This window comes from Prinia subflava, chromosome Z, assembly GCF_021018805.1.
Source record: "Prinia subflava isolate CZ2003 ecotype Zambia chromosome Z, Cam_Psub_1.2, whole genome shotgun sequence".
Classification (NCBI taxonomy): domain Eukaryota; kingdom Metazoa; phylum Chordata; class Aves; order Passeriformes; family Cisticolidae; genus Prinia; species Prinia subflava.
In genome coordinates, this window is record NC_086283.1 from 96,975,546 (window position 1) to 96,990,545 (window position 15,000).

Below are 15,000 nucleotides of genomic sequence, written 5' to 3' on the forward strand. Positions count from 1 at the left end.
CAGAAAATCACTGAAAGAGATAGAAACAGAGGTCTCTTCTTTGGTCTCCTAAATGGCCTTCTTACTTGCATGCTGTGGTCAAATTCACTGTATTTCAGACTTAGTTTTCACCCATTTTCAGACTTTACTGGATCTGTCTTCTTCCCGCATCAAACTGTACCTGGATATCTTTCCCATTTCTCATCTTGTCCTTTTCCCTGCTCCCTTATTTTTGACTTCCTGCTTTTAATCAATTTTAAGAAAAATGTTATTTGAAAAGTAATAGCAGATCAGTATTTAATTTAGGGGATTAATTTTGCAAACAGCTGGGGGAAAGTACACTGCTGTGAGACCACAATCCCTGGAAAATTCTTCAGCCCTCTTAGGGGTGCATCTACAGGGGCTGAGTTGACTGAAGGCTGCCATGTCATGAGTCTCATTTCTTGTTTTCTGACATTTGGGGATTTTGTGGATGGATATCGTTGCCCCGTTAGTGCCATAAGGGGATGTAGAGTTGATGTGTGGTCTGTAAGGTCTGGAGAAGATGCAGGGATCCTGTGTGATGCTGTGAATGGTATCAGCTTGGAGGGAATGGGAGCAGCTTTCCTTCTCCTTCTGGCTCGCTTCCCCTTTCTTCCATAACTTCCACTGTTATCAGTTGTGGGAGATGAGTACAGGTGTGCAGTGGAAGCAGCTCTGGGGGAGCAGTGGTGAGGAGAATATCCCCTTTCCAGACTGATCACTGTATGAATATGACTCTTTTCCAGGAAATGAAATGGCATTCCCACTTTTCGGAATAAATTATAAACCACAATCTCAGCCACATATCTAAGAATCATGCTTTGCCCTGAAACACTTTTCTGGCTGAAGATGTGATAAAGCAATAAAACAGTAACACCCAAATCAATAATAAAAACGTTTTGAGTTTGTTTTTTAATACATCTATTCCCCCTACTGGTGATACTTATTTTTATTTGGATACCACAAAAAATAAAAAAAAAATTAAAAATTTTAGAAAAAGGAGAGAGAAAGAGAAATGAGGAACAAAGTAGCAGCAAAAAGAACGATGAGACTTGACTAGTCTGGTGCTTTTTTTACTGTACATCACTCAGCCTATACATCATAGAAGTCAAAACTACAGTGTCACTGTTAATGGAGTGTATGAACTTATCCTCACTGCAATCACCACCAAAGCTCACAGCCACCCCAGTACAAGTGGGATCCTGTATTTATACTGTGTTAAGCCTTACATTTATGCTGTTCCTGTTCTTGTGTACCTTTGAAGGAATGCAAAGGTCCAAGGCAAGTCCTGGATGAATTTCACTAATGTGTGAAAACCCCAAGGATGGAATCCCCCAACTCTAGGTAGTACCTCATTATTAAGATACGAATCTGTGGCATATCTGTGCAGGGCCAAATTCCTCTCTTTTTTAACTTAAATACTTACACCATCCTTTAAGGAAATTGTCATATGATTTCTAAAAAACCCTACAGTCTAAAACAAACAAACAAAAAACCTACTAAAAAAACCAAATAAAAATGCTTGTTAAAGGATTTACCCAAAGAATTTAGATTATGTATTTTGCTAACACTGGAACAAAATTCAGCCACCTCCTCTTGTTATCATTGATAGACTGATGGATGGGTAGGGGAGCCTTTGAATGCTCTTTTGTATCTTTAAATTATGTGTTTGGCATTTCTAAATCACTTACGTAATTCAATTTTACTGACATGATTTTTCATGAAAAGAAATTTGCAGTTGCCTGGTAAGTGGCAGGGAGACAAATTTTTAAATTTGCACATGGAAGTAATCACATCAGAAGCACCTACATGTTCACCTAATCAGAGAGCAAAATCAGCCCACTGCAGATGGTTAGACCCATCATAGGAATGGAACACAGTGAGCACAGTGGATATTTACAGACTACTGACATCCAGCCAGACAGCTCCTTAAAAAGTTCTACCAATATGATCTCAGATAATTATTTTGTTAAAAACTCAAAGAAAACTCTGAGAGGTCTGTGACTGGTACAGGACCTTAAATCCAGCTGGTTCATGTCACTTTGCTTTTCAGGAGCAGGACACCAGTCTCCAAAAGCACAGCACAGCCCTGTCACTACATGGCCAAAGGATGAGACTTCTGGTTTATGCCCTTAGTTTGTTTCTTCTCAACACTTAAAAAAGTCTTGGAATATGTTTTCTTTTTATTGCTTCAGAGCGTCAGCTCTTACTTTATACAAAATATAATAAAAACAAAAGAAAGAAAAGGAATGGAGAAGACTTAAAAACGCCAAGGGTTGTACTTTTTTTCTTTTTCTTTTAACTGTTTACTGTTTGCACTTGCTCACATTTTACTGCAGTTATATATTACAGCAAGGCAAGGTTTATTTAATACTACCCATCTGGTTACCATCCAGGGACTCACAATATTATATCTTGCTAGACAGACTCAAAAACAAAAACCAAAACCACAACTCTAGCAACAACAGAAGAAAACAGCTGTGAGTCTTCTGGTAATTCTAAGGTGAAATCAGACAGAAATGGACAAATAGAGAGGAAAAAGGTCAAACGTGAGAGGAAACACCATACAATTACTATAGTTTTCTTTGGATATCTTCTGTATCTTGGATACTGTTTGACACCTAGAGCATCACAGAAGCCCATAATTAACATGACACACATACATATATCAGCTAATTAGATTTTTAATTCACATACATTGTGCCTTTTATTTTTTTAATTCTCTAATTTACAGCTACAGACACAGTGAGTTTGGGTTGGTAAAATATTACTTATACCAGACCATGGCATTACATATCTTAGAGAAAAATATAGAAAGGAGAAGGCTCCTAAAATATTAAAAGCACCTATTTTTTAGAGCTCCTCTGTTGCTGTCCAGTATTTCTTTATTTCCTGATTTCCTGATTTCTCCTGATTTCTCCACTGTTGAATCATGGTGTCCCACTGGGTTTTATGATTGTCCTCTGAGAAACACTGAGAAACTTTCTTCATCATGTAGGCCGCGCTGCTGGCTTTGGACCTGTTAAATGAAAATTGCAAATGCCTCCATGGTCAGATGCCAAGGTCAGCATTTCCTCTGTCTACCTGGGGAGATATACTACTCTTAGTTTTATTTCTGTTTTCTCAACGTGTTTCCTAACAACCTTAAACACTACTTGAAAAGTTATCCACACGGTTTAAAATTATTTTTTTTATTAATCTAACATTTCAAATCCATATGTGTAAAAATATACAAAGGGCATCTTGAAAGCAATGAAAGTAGTATATTTAGATCCCTTTTATGCTGAAGGTCTAATACCTTATGTTTTCAAAGCAAGTAATCACTAGAGGCACAAATCATGCTGTGCACCATTAGCCCTTGTTTTCAGTATAATACTGTTGATTTCCTGTTCTGGTATAATGAATCTCTCATCATATGTGTGCACCTGTAGACCAAGGAGTGCACATTGGCCAAGTTAATGGGTCTTAGTTGTAGGACCTTTTATTTCCCCAGGAGGATGTACCAGAAGTAAGAATTTCTTACATCCTCCTTATTTATAGTTCTAAAAGACTATAATGTGCATGTTGTTTCATGCACATTTGATTGTTGAGGCCTTCATTTCCTGCTTTCCCTAAGAGAGAAGCTGAATACAGATACAAGAACACTACTTTTGCAAATCTCTTCAACGTGTTGTCCTTTGATGCATCCTCTTGATTGTCCCATGCCAAGCACAAGTCTCTGTGACAGCTTAATCTCTACCCGTGCATTTTCCTCATTCCCATGACAGCATCAAAGCATAGGAGGAGATCTCACTCTAGGAGAGAGCAGTGGATATTTACCCTGTGCTTGGTGCAGATCACTGGTGCCAGCAGACATGGACCCCTGACCCACAGCTTGCCCCTGCTTTCCTTTTGGATGCTCTCCATGGTAAAAGAGAAAACCAATTAAGCTTCCACTTAAGGACTTACACTGGGCTCTGTGGCTCTAAGGCCCTGCTACCAAAGGACAGGCAATTGTTTGCAAAAAAAAAGAAATTACAAACATGAAAGGTATATAAAATGGAATTCCATGTTTTTCGTCTGTAATAAAACTCCTTGGAAACAGGCCAGTCTTTAGCTACCCAGGGTATTCTGTGGTATTAAAAGGTAAAAAGGTTGAAATACTTCATTTGCAATTACAAAACACACTTTTCCACAGCATGGTAGTGCTGTCTCCTCATTAAAAGAACTGCAAGCAGCAGTTCATGACACTAGAAGATGTGGAACTTTGGCCTAATAAATACGACTGCAGAGAAGACTATTTTATTCCAGAAAATATAAAGATCCTAGCAGTAACTTTAGTAAGCCAAGCTGTACTCTGCAAAAATGCATTTAAAAAATGTACACAAAAATTAATCTGAATGCATAAGATTTTTCTGCTGCACTTAGTCTAAGACCACAATTTTAGACACGAGGAAACAAGAAATTGTGATGCTGCAGTAGCCGTGTGTCCTCATTATATTGAAATAAAATGTTATTTGGACCACTCCTGTTCCACTAGAGTGCTGTGTGTAAGAAAGGGTTTATGCTGATACAAACAGTCCAACATTGCCTTTCATGAAATTACAGTAGCTGATTTCATCCATTGCTACACATGGCAGAGAGAGATAACTAATTAACAGAGAATTCCCCATGAAAACATAATTCTAAAACATTTTGGCTTCACCTTTCAGCAGATGGACTGCAAGAGATGCTATAGGAAAATTAATCAAGCCAATTGAGTGGTGGGGCTTTTTTCCCTTTTTTTTTTTTTCATAACACAGATATTTTTGTCATCATGTTAATAATCTGAGTAAAATCCAGCAGCAATATGTTTAAAATAGTAGTCCAGTAAAGTTTGGCTGCAGCGTCCACAGTTGAGCCCGATTTTTCTGAAAGGCTGAGCCTCAAGCAGTTTCCATTAATTTCCTTTCAGGACAGGAGCCACACAGAGTGCAAATGGTGGGTGGAGCTGCCACCACTTAGGCATCTGGAGAAGAAGGCAAGCAAGAGAGTTCATTTAGGCCAACTGATCATATATCCAAACATTTTCAGCCAAAAACTTCAGTGATGAAAACAATTCTTTGTTTCTGCAATACCTTTTATTTCCTGTATTAAATGGGCAACTTACTGCTCAGACATGTCAGCAGAAATGAAGAGCGGTGCACTCTAAACCCCCTGGCAATCCCCCTGGCTCTGAAAGAGACAGCCCAGGTATTTCTTGCCATGCCAAACCATCCTGTGGAAGCAGCCTGTCCCGCCAGGAAGGGAGAGATGTGCTCTCCAACACCACTGGGATGCTGGGGACTCCACCTCTTCAGAAGCCAAGGACAGACCCAGGGGAAGGTGCATGAAACAAATAGCCAGGTGCCCTTATTCCCTTCTCCCCTGAAATAAAAAGCTGAATGGTCACCTCTTACATTCTCTTGTATCCACCAGAGCTCCTTCCTGAAGTTAAGAAGAGTAAGATGGGAAATCTCTGGAGCTTCAACTGATTCCCATACACTGCTACCCATGGTAGTCTGGAGAAAAGTTAGACCCAAGCCAAGGGATACCCATGTGCATGGTACTGACTCCTGGGGTATGGTGAATAGAATGGAATTTTTTAGGACAAACAGGATACTGGCAAACATTGGTCCATAGGATGGATGAATTCAGAGACTGTGATTTTAAGAAGACAATTCTTCCTTCCATGACCAGTTCCAAAAGACCTCAGAGTGTCTCACACCTTCCTGAACTTGTTCCTGTCACCTGCTACAGGAGGTTTTTATAGACACAGGTCCCCATTACAAGCCTACAAATACTCCCCTGCAGCTTGATGAAGGCCCATCTATTCACTTCTGTGATTTATTTCAATCACAGAATCTATGGAATATAAATGAGAGATGTTTGTCTTTAGGATTATTAGTAAGAGGTAAAACTGTTCAGTAACATTAAATGTCCAAAAGAATATTGTCTTTGGGTTGTAAATACAATGATTATTTGGCAAAACTTGAGAAGGAAATGCCTCACCAGACAAGAACTGTAATTGTCAATGGCTACTGTGACCCCCACACAAAGATATTCTGATGTCAAGTGGGTTTTTTGAAGGCATACTGAATATTTTTCTTCTTTTCTTCCAGCACAGGAAAGGGAAGGGTGAATAAGTGAATATTGTAAATGTATTTTTAAATTTTAATATATTTCACCATTTCTTTTGTCTCAATTTCAAGCAGATTCTGAATTACCAGGATTTTCACAAACATGGTTTTTTGACAGTTACAGCATCTGTCACATTCCCTACAAATAGCTAATCTTATCTATAGCTCAAGTTTAACACAATTTTTCACAGCTGGTATGAAGTATGCCTCTGTGTGAGGTGGAGGAAATTATTATGAATGTGCTACATGGACACTAAGGAGAAAATTCAAGAGAAAACATTGCTGTGTATTTTTTCTGATTTGAAGATACAGCATGTCCAACCTAAATATTTTATGTCATATATTATAGTGTGATTCACCCTTCTGTGTGGCTGCATTGAGCCACTTTGAGCAGAAAAGAAGTACTACAACATACTGGTCCATCAAATGGAATTTGGAATAATTTTGCAGGATGATGCAAAGTAAATGCTATCTCCACTAGTTTGCTTCATCCCTCACTCCATCGGTTTGTCTGGATTTTTTTAGTTTGCTGTTCTCCTTGTGCAGCCTCCAGGCTCCTCTTAGTCACCAAAACCTTCACTATCCCACTATATTTTTCTACCCAATTTGTTGATTTATTCTGTTGCAATGTCCTACCCCATTTGCTGATTTAATCATATGCCATATACGCTTGCTGAAAACAAATATTTATGCATGGCAATGACTGATCTGAAATATTTTGTTTCAGGGGAAGCTTATTCTTCTGCAGATACTGCTGCACAGTCACTCTTTGAGAGATGCCCAGGAAGACTTGTTCTTGGCTTTCACCATTCTCCATGGAAATTGTTTGATAAAGCTTGTCTTCTGCAGTGATGGAGAGAGCTGCTTTGAGGAGCCATGATGTTGAATGGTGCTGTCTTTTGTCCCACCATGACTTGAGAAGGTCAAAACAATCACATTACTGGAGGCAACCTCAAGTTCACTGGTAACAAGGGGATTTTGTAAACATTTTGGAAGGGTGTGTAGAGAAAAGCTGGGGATGTGGTCATTAATATCAGAAATCTTCAGTTTTGAGCATCATATGCAATTTCGGAGACTTTTGACTAGGTGGACACAGGAAGCACCTTTGTAGCTTTCTGATTAAAGGAGACAGAGTGTGAGTGTTCATTTTCTTGTTGTAATGATACCTTTCAGTCCTGAAATCATGAGCCAGATACAGTTAGGTGATAAAAAGAGGTTACCTTTATAAGGATCCTTAGGTGCACAATTCACCAGGTGGAAAACACCAAAGATGCACACGTAACATAATGAGTACAGGATTTTTATCAGTTTAGCAAATTGCCATATCTGACAAAAGTCCCCAGTTAGAGACATAAGTGGTGAGGTAATTCCTTCCTGGTTCAACACTCTTTTAATTCCCCCCCTTTAGACAGGAAGTAAACTTTGTTATGGAAATGTGTCTCATAGAGCTACGTTCAACCTTGGATTCCCTGAGAATCTAACCTTGGACCCCCAGCTTGGAGCAACTGGGGAATTTATTTTGTCTTTCTGTCTAATAGAGTAGGTAAGATGCTAGCTACAAATACTATGATAGGTTACTGAGCTACAAATATGTGTGTAAAGAATATAGAAAATATATAAAAGGAAAAAGGCCAACATCAATTCAGCATCAGTGCCCATTTTTATTAGTTTTAACAGATCTGTGTATGCCTGTCGTGGTTGAGGGGGAGGTGAATTTTCCAGGAAGTTGTGGGCAAACCAATCAGTGGTCAGGTTTTATGCTGGCACTTGGAGTAGCCACTGGGAGGTTTGGACATGCCTCTGAGGACACAAGGGGTTAAAAGCAAGGACTCCCAGAAGGTCTGTCTCTTTTGGGTTCTGGTTTCAGCAGAGAAACATCTTCGCCTCCTCCCCTGCTCCGCTTTAGGCCGGGTGGGGGAGGGAACCATGTGGCCGGGCTGAGGAGAACCACGCGGCTGAGCTGAAGTAAGCTGGAGCCCCAGGGGCAAAGAGAGTGAACAGGACTGGAGCTGAGCTGGCCCCATCCAGGTTGGAGGGGTGGAAAACTGTGGAGGTGCCTTCCGTGTGTCCCCCCCACCCTCCGGGAGAAGGTGCCCAGCTGTGTGGGGGAGTTGTTGAGCCTGTGAGTGCCCGAGCCTGCAGCCCTGCCAGGAGCCAAGAACTGTTAACTCTTTCTGAGGCAGAAGGAAACTTTTCCCAGACATTGATTCTTATGGCTAGTGATTTCAGAAGAGAGAGAAACAGCCCGGGACTGAGATGATAAAGGAAGATGAAAAGAACCCCAGATGGGCAGAGATGAAGAGGAGTGGCTTTTAGGCTGGACTTTTCTTGCATAATGTTAGCCATAGACTGAACCTGAGTCTCTTTTGAACATAAACTGCATTTTGGGGTGGATGTAGCCTAGCTCGACTTGCTGCAGTGAAGCGAATAGAGAAGAGAGGAAGAGGGTGTGGTGGTGCCCTCTGCCCTCAGAGAAGAAACCCTCAGCCCCAGGGGAAAGATGGGGAGAGCTCGGCATGCAATCATCCTTAAAAAGAGCCCTTTATGCAGCTTTGGCCCATGGACAGTGGTGAGAGCACTGGACATGGAAAAGAGAGTGTCACCCTGGCAGACTTCTCTGGGCGGTGCCACGGGTGACATGGAAACACATAAGGGGTGAGCCTGTGTTTTCTGAGGAGCAGTCTGTGGTGCGAGAGAGACTCCTCTCTCCCTTACTGAATTGAAGATTAGATTTTTTGAGTGGTGATTGTTTGGTTTAAAACCCAAGGTTTTGGTCTATGGAGGGTAATATGTACGGGGTGGAAACTGGGGGAGGAGAAGAAATCTTCTGGGAAGGTTTCATTTCTGGGTTTTGTGTGTGTTTAGAGTTTCCCTTTCTATTTTTGTTCTTATGTAATGTTATAAAGTTTTGTTCTCTGTTTTCAAGTTTTAGGCCTGCTTTGCTCTGTTCTTGACCACATCTCACAGTAGCTCATTAGGAAAAACATACACTCATGGGTGTATTAACATCTGGCCACTGCTAACCCATGACAATGCCTTCAGGGGAAACTCTGATACCAGCATGTCTGTGTTACATGCCATTGCACCCTGTCCTTGCTTCCATTCACAACACCCCTGTGAGCCCAGGTTAGCCAGGGGGATAATGTCAGAGCAAAACCAGGTCTGGCAACAGCTCTCAGGTTTGAGGGACAAATGGCTGATTGCATGTATACATAAAATTTCTCTTCCCATATTGTTTGGGAGGAAGGAAGCTGTACCTTTAGATGGAGAATTTCAGCAGCACAAGACTTCCTTCTCAATTTTTATATCACTTCTATGAGCTTTACCTGCTTGATAATCTGCATGTGCTTACTTTTTAAACAGTTCTCTAGAACTGAAGTTACATAAATAACAAATGATATGGCAGGCACATGATGATATTTTAAAAGCTTAGAAATAAAAATGTCATGGAAGAGGAAGCACCTTTTTACTGATTTTAGACTCTCTTTCTCAGCTGTAACCGAAATAGTGTGCTTTTTGAGTTTCTTTTTACATGCATTTTCTTCTCTGTTCAAGAAGCAGCTTTATGAAAGTTGGGGTCCTGCACACTGGGCATTGACATACCTGGCTGTGTGCTGTGGGAGGTCAGATTTTATGAACCATTGCAAGCATTTCTATGTGCTAAACCCAGAAACTTCAGTTACTTGAGGAGTTGTTTTGAGGCAGAAGCTGAGAAGACTCAAATTAGTCTTTAGCATCCCAGAGTCAGCTGTGCAGCACTGTCTCAAGACTCACCCTGAAATCCATGGCATCTGTGGTATCTAAGAGTTTAAGAACTCTATTTCTTAGAGAGCTGATTGCAATTATGTATAATGAGATTTTTCCAAATACTGTTTCAAAGGAAAGTAATATCCAAGTTCAAAATAAGGAAAAGAAGCTTGCTTAAAGGTTAGGTGTCCTTAATGCAACCAGCAATCAACATCACTATTGAGATCTCATCTTTTTTCTTCATTTATCCAGCACTGACTGGGTGCTGGGCCCAAGCACAGCATAGGCTTACAATTTCATTATTGACCAATTTGCCTCTTGGTAAAACTGGTAATCTGTCCACTTTCCTGTTCACATGGAGATATTTGGGGTCTGTTCTGTCCTCTGGGAATCAGATGGATTTGTTGGTCTTCCACAAACATAAGTCCAACCAGAGTATGTATGAGATTTTTTTTAGAGGAAAAGGAACATATATGGAGAAGTATAAGACATGGAATAGTGGTGGAAAAGGGAGTGGAAGGACTGTGAAGTGAAAAAAGGCACTGTGAGAGAGGATGAAAGAAAGCTCTAATGAAATCTGGAGGCAGGCAGAGCCTACAAGTTGAACTCTACATATATGGCTTGGGATGCCAAAATATCCTCAGCAGACTGGGGTAGCCCAGCAGGGTCTCCACAGGACAGGTGAGCTCCAACAGGCCTTGAGTGGGGTGAATCTATCGCTTAGAAAACATTCAAACCCTCTAGCCCTCCTCATCTCCATGATCATTAAATTCCCTGTTCATCCCAAATCAGGACTGTTACCCCTCTAGCACCAGTGATGTGGAGGAATGGAAGAGTTCAAGAGTTCAGAGCTTTGACCCACAAGTGACATCAAACAGATATCAAATAGAGATAAGTGGTGTACATGGCATTGTCCTGAGCCCATCAAAGAACAGACTGTGGGAAACTAGTCCCACGTTCACCCACAGGGGCATTTTATTATTTGATAGCAGTTCCAGCCCAAGCCCTTTGCTATTCGCTCTGGAATCCAAACACAAATGCTGCACTGAAGGGAGATGAATTTATTTTGACCTTTACTGAAAATGTGCTGTGAAACAAAGCACTTAAACGTTTAGACCCAGTTACATCTTCACATTATACAAGCCCATGTTGATGGGGAGAGTGCTAACCAACCGAAGTTACTGTCAAGAGCTGGAGTGTGTAAAATTCTTCAGAGGAATATATTACATCCACAATTCAGCCTGTGCATCTTGTCTTAGCCTGTGAAGACCACGGTCTGGAAACTAGGGGTAAAGGCGATCCCTAGCCAGGGAGAGGGAGGAAAGCCATCCATAGGGTGACCTTCGGGACCTTCTTAAAGCCGGCCAGAAGGAGAAGGGGGGAAAAAAGCTGTGAAAAGGTAATGTCCCAACTTTACCGCCCAGTGTAGTCCCTCTCCCCAGCGGTAGTCCAATAAAGCGAGGATGCCCCACGGCCACCCCCGCCTGCCAGCAGGGCTGTTTCTCTCCTCCCTTCGAGCACTGACTCCTCCTTCGCGGCGCTGCTCGGGCCGGCACCACCGAGAGACAGCGGAGCTGCCCGGGGTCCGCTGTCCCTCCAGAGCCCGGCCCAGCCCCGGCTGCCCTGCCCCGATCCCCACGGCGGGGAGTTGAGATGTTAACTACAGCAAAACGCGAGCCTTAAAGCCCCTGATGCATGATGAATGGGTGCTGGGCCAGCATCTTAAAATCTATGCTTTTGCTTCTCCTTAAACACTTTAAATTGACAGCGCAATAGATCAAACACTTTTACTGAAAGGAGAAGCTTTGGCAATTTAATTTAGCCGAGTGCACACTTATCAGCATCCCGGTCCCGTTCCGTCCCGTCCATGGGGGACGATCACCCCTTCCCCGGGGGAGCGGGCACCGGGAGGGGGAGACGGCACGACCCCGGGGGTTCCCGGCTTCTGCCGGCCGCCCGGCCGGCATCTCTGCCTCCTTCCATCCCTCCCTCCCCTTTCCCCTTCCTTCCCTTCCCTCCCCCGCCTCCCCTCCGGGTGGAGAAGTTGGCGCGCTGCCCATTCAGGCATTCAGCGTCAGCTCCTCAGGGATCAGCAAGCAAAGTCACAGTCTGCACAAACAGAGCTTTCAAATTCATAAAATTCATAGGATTTTTCACAAATGAATGAACACAATTTTCTACCAATTTCCTCATTATGCAAATATGCAAAATATCAAATTTAGGCCAATTAGGGTCCTCCACAGTCCCAAATTCACCCGTTTAAGCCATAATTGCAGAAACTATCAAATAATTACGGTCGCTAATTGGAAATATTTGTGACAGATACAACAAATTCTTGCGCAAATTACATTTCATTCTAGGAACCACTGCGCGCCACTGAAATTTTATCGAAGTCTAATTTAACTTACATAATGAGTTGAATTGAGTACTTGTTATCAAATTTGAGCAATTCATAGCCCCGTAATGTGGAATGATCAAATAAATTAAAAGGGAATTTATTCAATATTTTGTTGCGATCCTTTTTTTCGAAACCATTGCTATTTTGTAGGGAATTTCCTTCTGCTCCGGCTGCCCGAGGTGGGTGACATGTGTCATAAAAACCCCAGCAGCAGCCGGAGAAGCAGCAGCAGCCAAGTGTCCTGAGAGCTGACAGAAGATAAAGGGCAACATTTCCAGTTATAGCTTCTTCCCCCGCACCATCACTCTTCCTGCAGATGGAGGGAGAGGGATCGTAAAATGCACGCTCTTACTTTGAAAAATACCTTTGGATCCTACATCTTTTTTTTTTTTTTTTTTTTTTTTTTTTTTTTTTTTTTTTGATAATGCTTCCGGGTGACAGAGGAGCAGAAGGGTGAGCATGTCGCGGGCCCGGCTGGTGCCACCGGGAGCCACTCGCCGGGGCGAGCTCGGGGCCATCCCCCGCAAGGCTGCGGCCCCCCGGGCACCGGGCTGTGCCCCCTCCCGCACCCAGCTCGGAGCGGGGAGCGGGCTGTGCCTTTCGGGGAGGCCTCCCCCGTTGCTTCCCCTCCCACTCGTGTGCACAGGAGCGGGCGTGGGCGCAGCGCTGCCCGCCCCGCCGCGGTGCCCGTGCGGGCACGGCGCTTTGTGTGCGGCCCGAGGCTCCGCAGCCGCTGCTGGCGCCTCGGGGAGGGGGGCTCCGGGTGAAAGGACGGTGTAAAATGCAAACTAATGCTATGCATTTGTACACAATAACTGGGCATAACAGATAATTATTAAATACATACTTTGGGCTTGCGTAAGACGTTATATACAACCTATATTTATATCTATACCCCTTGAGTTACCCTCCAAGAAGAAGGTCAGTTCCCTGGACATGAACATTTATTTTTCTTTCTCACAGCATACACACACACGCACACATTTTTTAACTGCCTGTGGCCTCGTTGGCGGATTATAAATGTCTCCTTCTCGCTGTGATTTGTTTAATCCGTGGAAATGGTGCTGGTCCTATGTAAACAAGCCAAGTGCGGAATGAAGGCAGTCACCCATGCGTGGCCAGCCTGCCTATTTGTCAGAAAACCTTCATAAATACTGAGCCGGGGCTGGGCAAGGATGTGATGTCTCCATTTTTGCCAGGAAAGGGCACGGGGAAGACAAAGCGAGGCAGAGCGCCGTGTAACCTTTCAGGGAGAGCGAGCGCGGAGCTCCCGCCCGCCGGGGCCGGGCCCGGGGCCGGGGCCGGTCGTGCCCGGCCGCCGCCCGCCCCCGGGACGGTGAACCGGCGCTCGGGAGGCAGTGCAATAACACCCCTGTAGAACGCAAACGTCCAGCATATTCACGCGGGCAAAATTACACACCAAGCCCAGGGCGCCGAGAGGTTGTCGTTCAGGTTTTTCGTTTCATTCTGGTTTTTTGGGGGATTTTTTTGGGGGTGGGTGTTGGTTTTGTTTAGTTGGTTTGTTGGGCTTTTTTAAAAAATTATACTCCGAATGAGGATGGAAAGGTGATATCCTCCTCGAGTCCTTTGCTCCAGCTACTACGGTCATTTTATTCCCTGCAAACCTGTGAGGACCAGCTTTTTTTTTTTCCTTGTTTGTTTGTTTTTGAGGGGGGTGTATTTCTTTCTGTTAACACTTATTAATCTAAAATGTCAGTGTGATTGAAGAAAATCTTAATTGTTCTCAAAGATTGCCTTACTGCATCATTACAAGAACTTATTTGTCCATCGTGTTATTTATTTATATTTTACTTGAGGAAAAGCGCCTGGGTGCCTAATCAGACACTTTATAACAAAACCAGTAATTACTTCCGGTAATTATCATGCCCCTTATTAAAAAAAAAAAAGAAAAAAAAAAGTGAGAAAATGTCGAGTATTAAAACGTGAAAGCAGCTATTAATCAAACCTTTACACCTTCTTTAACTCAGGCGTGATGGTGGGTGTTATCATAAATCTACTCTGATAGTAACACAAGAATAATGAGTTCAGTAATGATACCGATGATGATGATAATGATTTTAACCAACAAAGAATGGTGTAGATTTATTGCTAATAATGTGGTACAGGAACCTCTTCATTAAAATTACCTATATGTACTCCTCACTGTTGAAAAGGAGATTACAAAGAGTAGTTTTGCGCATTACCACAGCCCCACGCAGCCGCCGGAGAGAGGCAGCGGGCAGCTCCCGGGGCCGTGACCCAGCGCCGGGCCGGGACGCGGGGGCCGGGCTGCCCCTGCCCGGCCGAGCGGAGGGTCGGTGCCTGGGGTGGGGGGAGCTCACCGCCAGCAAAGGCCCCCATCCCTCCCCGGCCAGGCCGCTCCACGGCCCCGCGGGGTGAGGCGAGGACAGCAGCGCTGCCGGAGCTCGCATTTCGCGGTGGCTGCCAGCCCCGGCGAGGGCTGCGAGTGACCCTGTCACGGGTGGAGGAGCCGGCCGGGGGTCTGCTGGCCCGGCCAGAGCCCCCTGCCCACACCCGCATCACTCCCGGGTTCCCGGCTCCGCTCCCGTTTCCGCGCGGAGGGAAACCCGTCCCGCCAGCCCTCCTTCCGCGGTGCGCACCGACAGATTTTTTAACACTTCCCCGGTCCCCCTAAAATCTCCTGACCCTCGTCGGAAGGCAAGCCGTGGCTACATGTATAGTGTCTTGCCTCTGATC

At 43.8% G+C, this 15,000-nt stretch overlaps 1 long non-coding RNA gene across 2 annotated transcripts in view; it reads left to right on the plus strand.

The window, feature by feature from the left end:
- Positions 1–12,228: 12,228 nt before the first annotated feature.
- The window catches only part of LOC134563977 (uncharacterized), an 8,243-nt gene continuing 5,471 nt past the window's right edge, over positions 12,229–15,000 (plus strand). For both annotated transcript variants that reach the window (XR_010083443.1, XR_010083444.1), the window contains exon 1: positions 12,229–13,734. This is a non-coding gene — a long non-coding RNA (uncharacterized LOC134563977). The remainder of the gene's footprint in view (positions 13,735–15,000) is intronic.